Source organism: Oncorhynchus kisutch, unplaced genomic scaffold (assembly GCF_002021735.2).
Source record: "Oncorhynchus kisutch isolate 150728-3 unplaced genomic scaffold, Okis_V2 scaffold4016, whole genome shotgun sequence".
NCBI classification, from domain to species: domain Eukaryota; kingdom Metazoa; phylum Chordata; class Actinopteri; order Salmoniformes; family Salmonidae; genus Oncorhynchus; species Oncorhynchus kisutch.
In genome coordinates this window covers 142,501-150,000 of record NW_022265961.1, presented here as the reverse complement: position 1 = coordinate 150,000, position 7,500 = coordinate 142,501, and the positions used below count along the sequence as shown (strand labels likewise).

Sequence of the window (7,500 nt, the reverse complement as noted above, 5' to 3'; positions counted from 1 at the left end):
TAGTAACAGTAACATTAGTATTAGTAGTAGTAGTAGTAGTAGTAGTAACAGTAACATTAGTATTAGTAGTAGTAGTAGTAACAGTAACATTAGTATTAGTAGTAGTAGTAGTAGTAGTAGTAACAGTAACATTAGTATTAGTAGTAGTAGTAGTAGTAACAGTAACATTAGTATTAGTAGTAGTAGTAGTAGTAGTAGTAGTAGTAGTAGTAGTAGTAACAGTAACATTGGTAGTAGTAGTAGTAGTAGTAGTAACAGTAACATTAGTATTAGTAGTAGTAGTAGTAACAGTAACATTAGTATTAGTAGTAGTAGTAGTAGTAGTAGTAGTAGTATTAGTAGTAGTAGTAGTAACAGTAACATTAGTAGTAGTAGTAGTAGTAGTAACAGTAACATTAGTATTAGTAGTAGTAGTAGTAACAGTAACATTAGTATTAGTAGTAGTAGTAACAGTAACATTGGTAGTAGTAGTAACATTAACATTGGTAGTAGTAGTAGTAGTAGTAGTAGTAGTAACAGTAACATTGGTAGTAGTAGTAGTAGTAGTAGTAACAGTAACATTGGTAGTAGTAATAGTAGTGTCAGTAGTAGTAGTAGTAGTAGTAACAGTAACATTAGTAGTAGTAGTAGTGTCAGTAGTAGTAGTAGTAGTAGTAACAGTAACATTAGTAGTAGTAGTAGTAGTAGTGTCAGTAGTAGTAGTAGTAGTAGTAACAGTAACATTAGTAGTAGTAGTGTCAGTAGTAGTAGTAGTAGTAGTAACAGTAACATTAGTAGTAGTAGTGTCAGTAGTAGTAGTAGTAGTAGTAACAGTAACATTAGTATTAGTAGTAGTAGTAGTAGTAACAGTAACATTGGTAGTAGTATTAACATTAACATTGGTAGTAGTAGTAGTAGTAGTAGTAGTAGTAGTAACAGTAACATTGGTAGTAGTAGTAGTAGTAGTGTCAGTAGTAGTAGTAGTAACAGTAACATTGGTAGTAGTAGTAGTAGTGTCAGTAGTAGTAGTAGTAGTAGTAACAGTAACATTAGTAGTAGTAGTAGCTGACAGATATTTGACAGTGATTTATGATCTAAGTTGGAAGTTACGTTACGTTGGAGTCATTAAAAGAGATGAACGTACTCATCTGTACAAACAATAGTACGCAAGTATAAACACCATGGGACCATGGAGCCGACATACCGCTCAGGAAGGAGACGCATTCTGTCTCCTAAAGATGAATGTACTTTGGTGCGAAAAGTGCAAATCAATCCCAGAACAACAGCAAACGACCTTGTGAAGATGCTGGAGGAAACAGGTACAAAAGTATCTATATCCACAGTAAAATGAGTCCTATATCGACATAACTTGAAAGGCCGCTCAGCAAGGAAGAAGCCACTGCTCCAAAACCGCCATAAAAAAAGCCGGACTACGGTTTGCAACTGCACATGGAGACAAAGATCGTACTTTTTGGAGAAATGGTCCTCTGGTCTGATGAAACAAAAATAGAACTGTTTGGCCATAATGACCAAATGATTGGAGTAAAAAGGGGAGGCTTGCAAGCCGAAGAACACCATCCCAACCGTGAAGCACGGGGGTGGCAGCATAATGTTGTGGGGGTGCTTTGCTGCAGGAGGGACTGGTGCACTTCACAAAATAGATGGCGTCATGAGGGAGGAAAATTACGTGGATATATTGAAGCAACATCTCAAGACATCAGTCAGGAAGTTAAAGCTTGGTTGCAAATGGGTCTTCCAAATGGACAATGACCCCAAGCATACTTCCAAAGTTGTGGCAAAATGGCTTAAGGACAACAAAGTCAAGGTATTGGAGTGGTCATCACAAAGCCCTGACCTCAATCCTATAGAACATTTGTGGGCAGAACTGAAAAAGTGTGTGCGAGCAAGAAGACCTACAAACCTGACTCAGTTACACCAGCTCTGTCAGGAGGAATGGGCCAAAATTCACCCAATTTATTGTGGGAGGCTACCCGAAACGTTTGACCCAAGTTAAACTATTCAAAGGCAATGCTACCAAATACTAATTGAGTGTATGTAAACTTCTCACCCAGTGGGAATGTGATGAAAGAAATAAAAGCTGAAATAAATAATTCTCTCTATTATTATTCTGACATTTCACATTCTTAAAATAAAGTGGTGATCCTAACTGACCCAAGGCAGGGGATTTTTACTAGGATTAAATGTCAGGAATTGTGAAAAACTGAGTTTAAATGTATTTGGCTAAGGTGTATGTAAACTTCCGACTTCAACTGTATGTATCTATGGCAGATACGCCCTAGTCATGACATTGTGACATCATCAACCCGTGCCCATCTGTACCCCCCACATCAGACAGTACCACATACACATCGATTAACATATACTCTCTTCCTCCTCCATCCTCTCTCCCCTTTCACTCTACCGTCCCTCTTTCCCCTTCTATCTCTTTCGTTCTCTCTCTCTCCCTCTCTCCCGCTCTCTCTCTCTCCCTCTCCCTCTCTCTCCCTCTCTCTCCCTCTCTCTCCCCCACAGCAAACGTCCAGGCCTACGTTTTTCGCCCGTAAATTTGAGGCTAGCGTGAACCAGGAGATTGTTACCCAGCTGGACAGCTTCCTGTTTGGCCCTTATCCACAGGTGGGTGGAACACACAGAGTACACACAACATACACACACAGACACACAACATACACACACAGACACACAACGTACACACGGTACATACACACACCGTACACACACACACAACGTACTCACACACACACACACACACACATACACAACGTACACAAACACAACATACACACACACAGAGTACACAAACACAACATACACACACACACACAGCGTACACACACAGAGTACACTAACACAACATACACACACACACACAGAGTACACACCACAGAGTACACACCACAGAGTACACACCACAGAGTACACACCACAGAGTGTACACACACACAGAGTACACACACACAGAGTACACACACACAGAGTACACACACACACTGCTCCCTCTCCTCCAGGAGTCCCCAGGGTTCTACTATAACACTGCTCATCCAGGAGAACCCAGGGTTCTACTATCACACTGCTCCTCCAGGAGACACCAGGGTTCTACTATAACACTGCTCCCTCTCCTCCAGGAGTCCCCAGGGTTCTACTATAACACTGCTCCTCCAGGAGACACCAGGGTTCTACTATAACACTGATTCCTCTCCTCCAGGAGAACCCAGGGTTCTACTATAACACTGCTCCTCCAGGAGACCCCAGGGTTCTACTATAACACTGCTCCTCCAGGAGACCCCAGGGTTCTAATATAACACTGATTCCTCTCTTCCAGGAGAACCAGGGTTCTACTATAACACTGCTCCTCCAGGAGACCCCAGGGTTCTACTATAACACTGCTCCTCCAGGAGAACCCAGGGTTCTACTATAATACTGCTCCTCCAGGAGTCCCCAGGGTTCTACTATAACACTGCTCCTCCAGGAGTCCCCAGGGTTCTACTATAACACTGCTCCTCCAGGAGACCCCAGGGTTCTACTATAACACTGCTCCTCCAGGAGACCCCAGGGTTCTACTATAACACTGCTCCTCCAGGACTCCCCAGGGTTCTACTATAACACTGCTCCTCCAGGAGATCCCAGGGTTCTACTATAACACTGATTCCTCTCCTCCAGGAGACCCCAGGGCTCCAGTCGTACTGGGAGAATGTGTACGATGAGACGGACAGCGTTGCCAGCCTATCAGACAGCCAGCTCACTCACTACCACGCCTTCACACGCATGGGCCTATCACGGGCCGCCACGTCACTGCAGGGCCACCCTGACAACAACAGCTGCAGGTCAGTCCGGAAGAGGTGTGTGTGTGTGTGTGTGTGTGTGTGTGTGTGTGTGTGTGTGTGTGTGTGTGTGTGTGTGTGTGTGTGTGTGTGTGTGTGTGTGTGTGTGTGTGTGTGTGTGTTTACGTCATGTGTGTGAATAACTGAATTCCAAACCAACCCCTAACACCCCCCCCCCCCACCCACCCATATACACTGGTAGAACAGAAAGAATTGGATAGAGCCCTGTCCAACCCCTACTCTGTGCCCCCTACCCCCTACCCACTGCCCCCTAGACAGTTGTAGTGAGTAGAGAAGATTTGGAAAGGTTTGGAAATATGGCAACGTCCCAGCTAGTTTTTCAGAGGGTATGGAGGGAAAACATCACCACATTGCTTGTTATTCCTCATTGTCTTCCTGCTGTCTGCACTGTCACGTTAGAATAGTACAGGAGCCTCAGAAGGTATTCTCACCTCAGGGATGTCACCATGAGGCCAATGGTGACTTTAAAACAGTTAGAGTTGAATGGCTGTGACAGGAGAACACTGAGGATGGATCAACAACTACATAGTTACTACACAATACTAACCTAACTGACAGAGTTTAATGGCTGTGACAGGAGAACACTGAGGATGGATCAACATTGTAGTTAATCCATAATAATAACCTAAATGACAGAGTGAAAAGAAGGAAGCCTGTACAGAATACAAACATTCCAGAACATACATCCTGTTTGCAACGCGGCACTAAAGTAATACTGCTAAACATGTGGCAAAGAAATTCACTTTATGAATACAAAGTGTTATGTTTGGGGCAAATCCAACACATCACATCACTGAGTACCACTCTCCATATTTTCAAGCATGGTGATGGCTCCATCATGTTATGAGAATGCTTGTCATCGGCAAGGACTAGGGAGTTTTTTAGGATAAAAAGGAATGGAATAGAGATAAGCACAGGCAAAATCCTAGAGGAAAACCTGGTTCAGTCTGCTTTCCACCAGACACTGGGAGATGAATTCACCTTTCAGCAGGACAGTAACCCAGAACACAAGGCCAAATATACACTGTAGTTGCTCACCAACTGATGCTGAGTGAATGATCCTGAGTGGCTTAGTTACAGTTTTGACTTAAATCTACTTGAAAATCTAATGGCAAGACCTGAAAATGGCTGTCTAGCAATGATCAACAACCAATTTGACAGCTTAAAGAATTTTTAAAAATAGAAAAAATACCCAATATTGTATAATCCAGGCGTGTAAAGACCCAGAAACAGCTGTAAACGCTGCCAAAGGTTCTTCAACAACATATATGGACTGTGAATACGTATGTAAATGACATATCCATTTCATATTCAATACATTTTCTAACATTTCTAAAAACATGTTTTCACTTTGTCATTATTGGATATTTAATACATTTTGAATTCATTCCCAAAAATGTGGAATAAGTCCAAATGTATGAATACCTTCTGGAAGGCTCTGTACCTTTCAAGATCCTCTCAGGTCTCCACATGTACCTAAACCAGTGTTTCTTAACCCTGGGTCCTGTCCAGAATCAACTCCTAGCACCTAAACCAGTGTTTCTTAACCCTGGCCCTGCATGGGGACTCAAAACAGGTTCACATTGTAGTGTTTTGCCATAGAACTAGACACCTTATTCCACCAAATCAACACCTCAGACTTCAAACCTTTGATTAGCAGAATCAGGGGGCAAAAACTAAAATGTGCCTTTAGGTTCCCATACAGGACGGGGGTGAAGAAATACTGGTGTAGGGGCTAGGGGTTGATTCTGGACAGGGCCCGGGGTATAGGGGCTAGGGGTTGATTCTGGACAGGGCCCGGGGTATAGGGGCTAGGGGTTGATTCTGGACAGGGCCTAGGGTTTAGGGGCTAGGGGTTGATTCTGGACAGGGGCTAGGGGTTGATTCTGGACAGGGCCCAGCGTTTAGGGGCTAGGGGTTGATTCTGGACAGGGCCTAGGGGTATAGGGGCTAGGGGTTGATTCTGGACAGGGCCTAGGGGTATAGGGGCTAGGGGTTGATTCTGGACAGGGGCTAGGGGTTGATTCTGGACAGGGCCCAGGGTTTAGGGGCTAGGGGTTGATTCTGGACAGGGCCCAGGGTTTAGGGGCTAGGGGTTGATTCTGGACAGGGCCCGGGGTATAGGGGCTAGGGGTTGATTCTGGACAGGACCCAGGGTTTAGGGGCTAGGGGTTGATTCTGGACAGGGCCTAGGGGCTAGGGGTTGATTCTGGACAGGGCCCAGGGTTTAGGGGCTAGGGGTTGATTCTGGACAGGGCCCAGGGGTTGATTCTGGACAGGTCCCGGGGTATAGGGGCTAGGGGTTGATTCTGGACAGGACCCAGGGTTTAGGGGCTAGGGGTTGATTCTGGACAGGGCCTAGGGGCTAGGGGTTGATTCTGGACAGGGCCCAGGGTTTAGGGGCTAGGGGTTGATTCTGGACAGGGCCTAGGGGCTAGGGGTGGATTCTGGACAGGGCCCAGGGTTTAGGGGCTAGGGGTTGATTCTGGACAGGGCCCAGGGTTTAGGGGCTAGGGGTTGATTCTGGACAGGACCCAGGGTTTAGGGGCTAGGGGTTGATTCTGGACAGGGCCTAGGGGCTAGGGGTTGATTCTGGACAGGGCCCAGGGTTTAGGGGCTAGGGGTTGATTCTGGACAGGACCCAGGGTTAGGGGCTAGGGTTGATTCTGGACAGGGCCTAGGGGCTAGGGGTTGATTCTGGACAGGGCCTAGGGTTTAGGGCTAGGGGTTGATTCTGGACAGGGCCTAGGGTTTAGGGGCTAGGGGTTGATTCTGGACAGGGCCTAGGGTTTAGGGGCTAGGGGTTTGATTCTGGACAGGGCCTAGGGTTTAGGGGCTAGGGGTTGATTCTGGACAGGGCCTAGGGCTTAGGGGCTAGGGGTTGATTCTGGACAAGGCCCAGGGTTTAGGGGCTAGGGGTTGATTCTGGACAGGACCCAGGGTTTAGGGGCTAGGAGTTGATTCTGGACAGGACCCAGGGTTTAGGGGCTAGGGGTTTATTCTGGACAGGGCCCAGGGTTTAGGGGATAGGGGTTGATTCTGGACAGGGCCTAGGGTTTAGGGGCTAGGGGTTGATTCTGGACAGGGCCTAGGGTTTAGGGGCTAGGGGTTGATTCTGGACAGGGCCTAGGGTTTAGGGGCTAGGGGTTGATTCTGGACAGGACCTAGGGTGTAGGGGCTAGGGGTTGATTCTGGACAGGGCCCAGGGTGTAGGGGCTAGGGGTTGATTCTGGACAGGGCCTAGGGTGTAGGGGCTAGGGGTTGATTCTGGACAGGACCTAGGGTGTAGGGGCTAGGAGCTAGGTTTTATCTCACGGAGGAGACCAGATCTCATCACTACCAGGCTAGGAGCTAGGTTTTATCTAGAGGAGGAGACCAGATCTCATCATTACCAGGCTAGGAGCTAGGTTTTATCTAGCGGAGGAGACCAGATCTCATCATTACCAGGCTAGGAGCTAGGTTTTATCTAGAGGAGACCAGATCTCATCATTACCAGGCTAGGAGCTAGGTTTTATCTAGAGGAGACCAGATCTCATCATTACCAGGCTAGGAGCTAGTGTTTTTCTAGCGGAGGAGACTAGATCTCATCATTACCAGGCTAGGAGCTAGGTTTTATCTAGCGGAGGAGACCAGATCTCATCATTACCATGCTAGGAGCTAG

The 7,500-nt window shown here is 46.3% G+C and overlaps 1 pseudogene; it reads left to right on the top strand.

Moving 5' to 3' along the window:
* LOC109886391 (xylosyltransferase 1-like) overlaps positions 1-7,500 on the top strand; it is a 64,102-nt pseudogene that overhangs the window by 44,030 nt on the left and 12,572 nt on the right.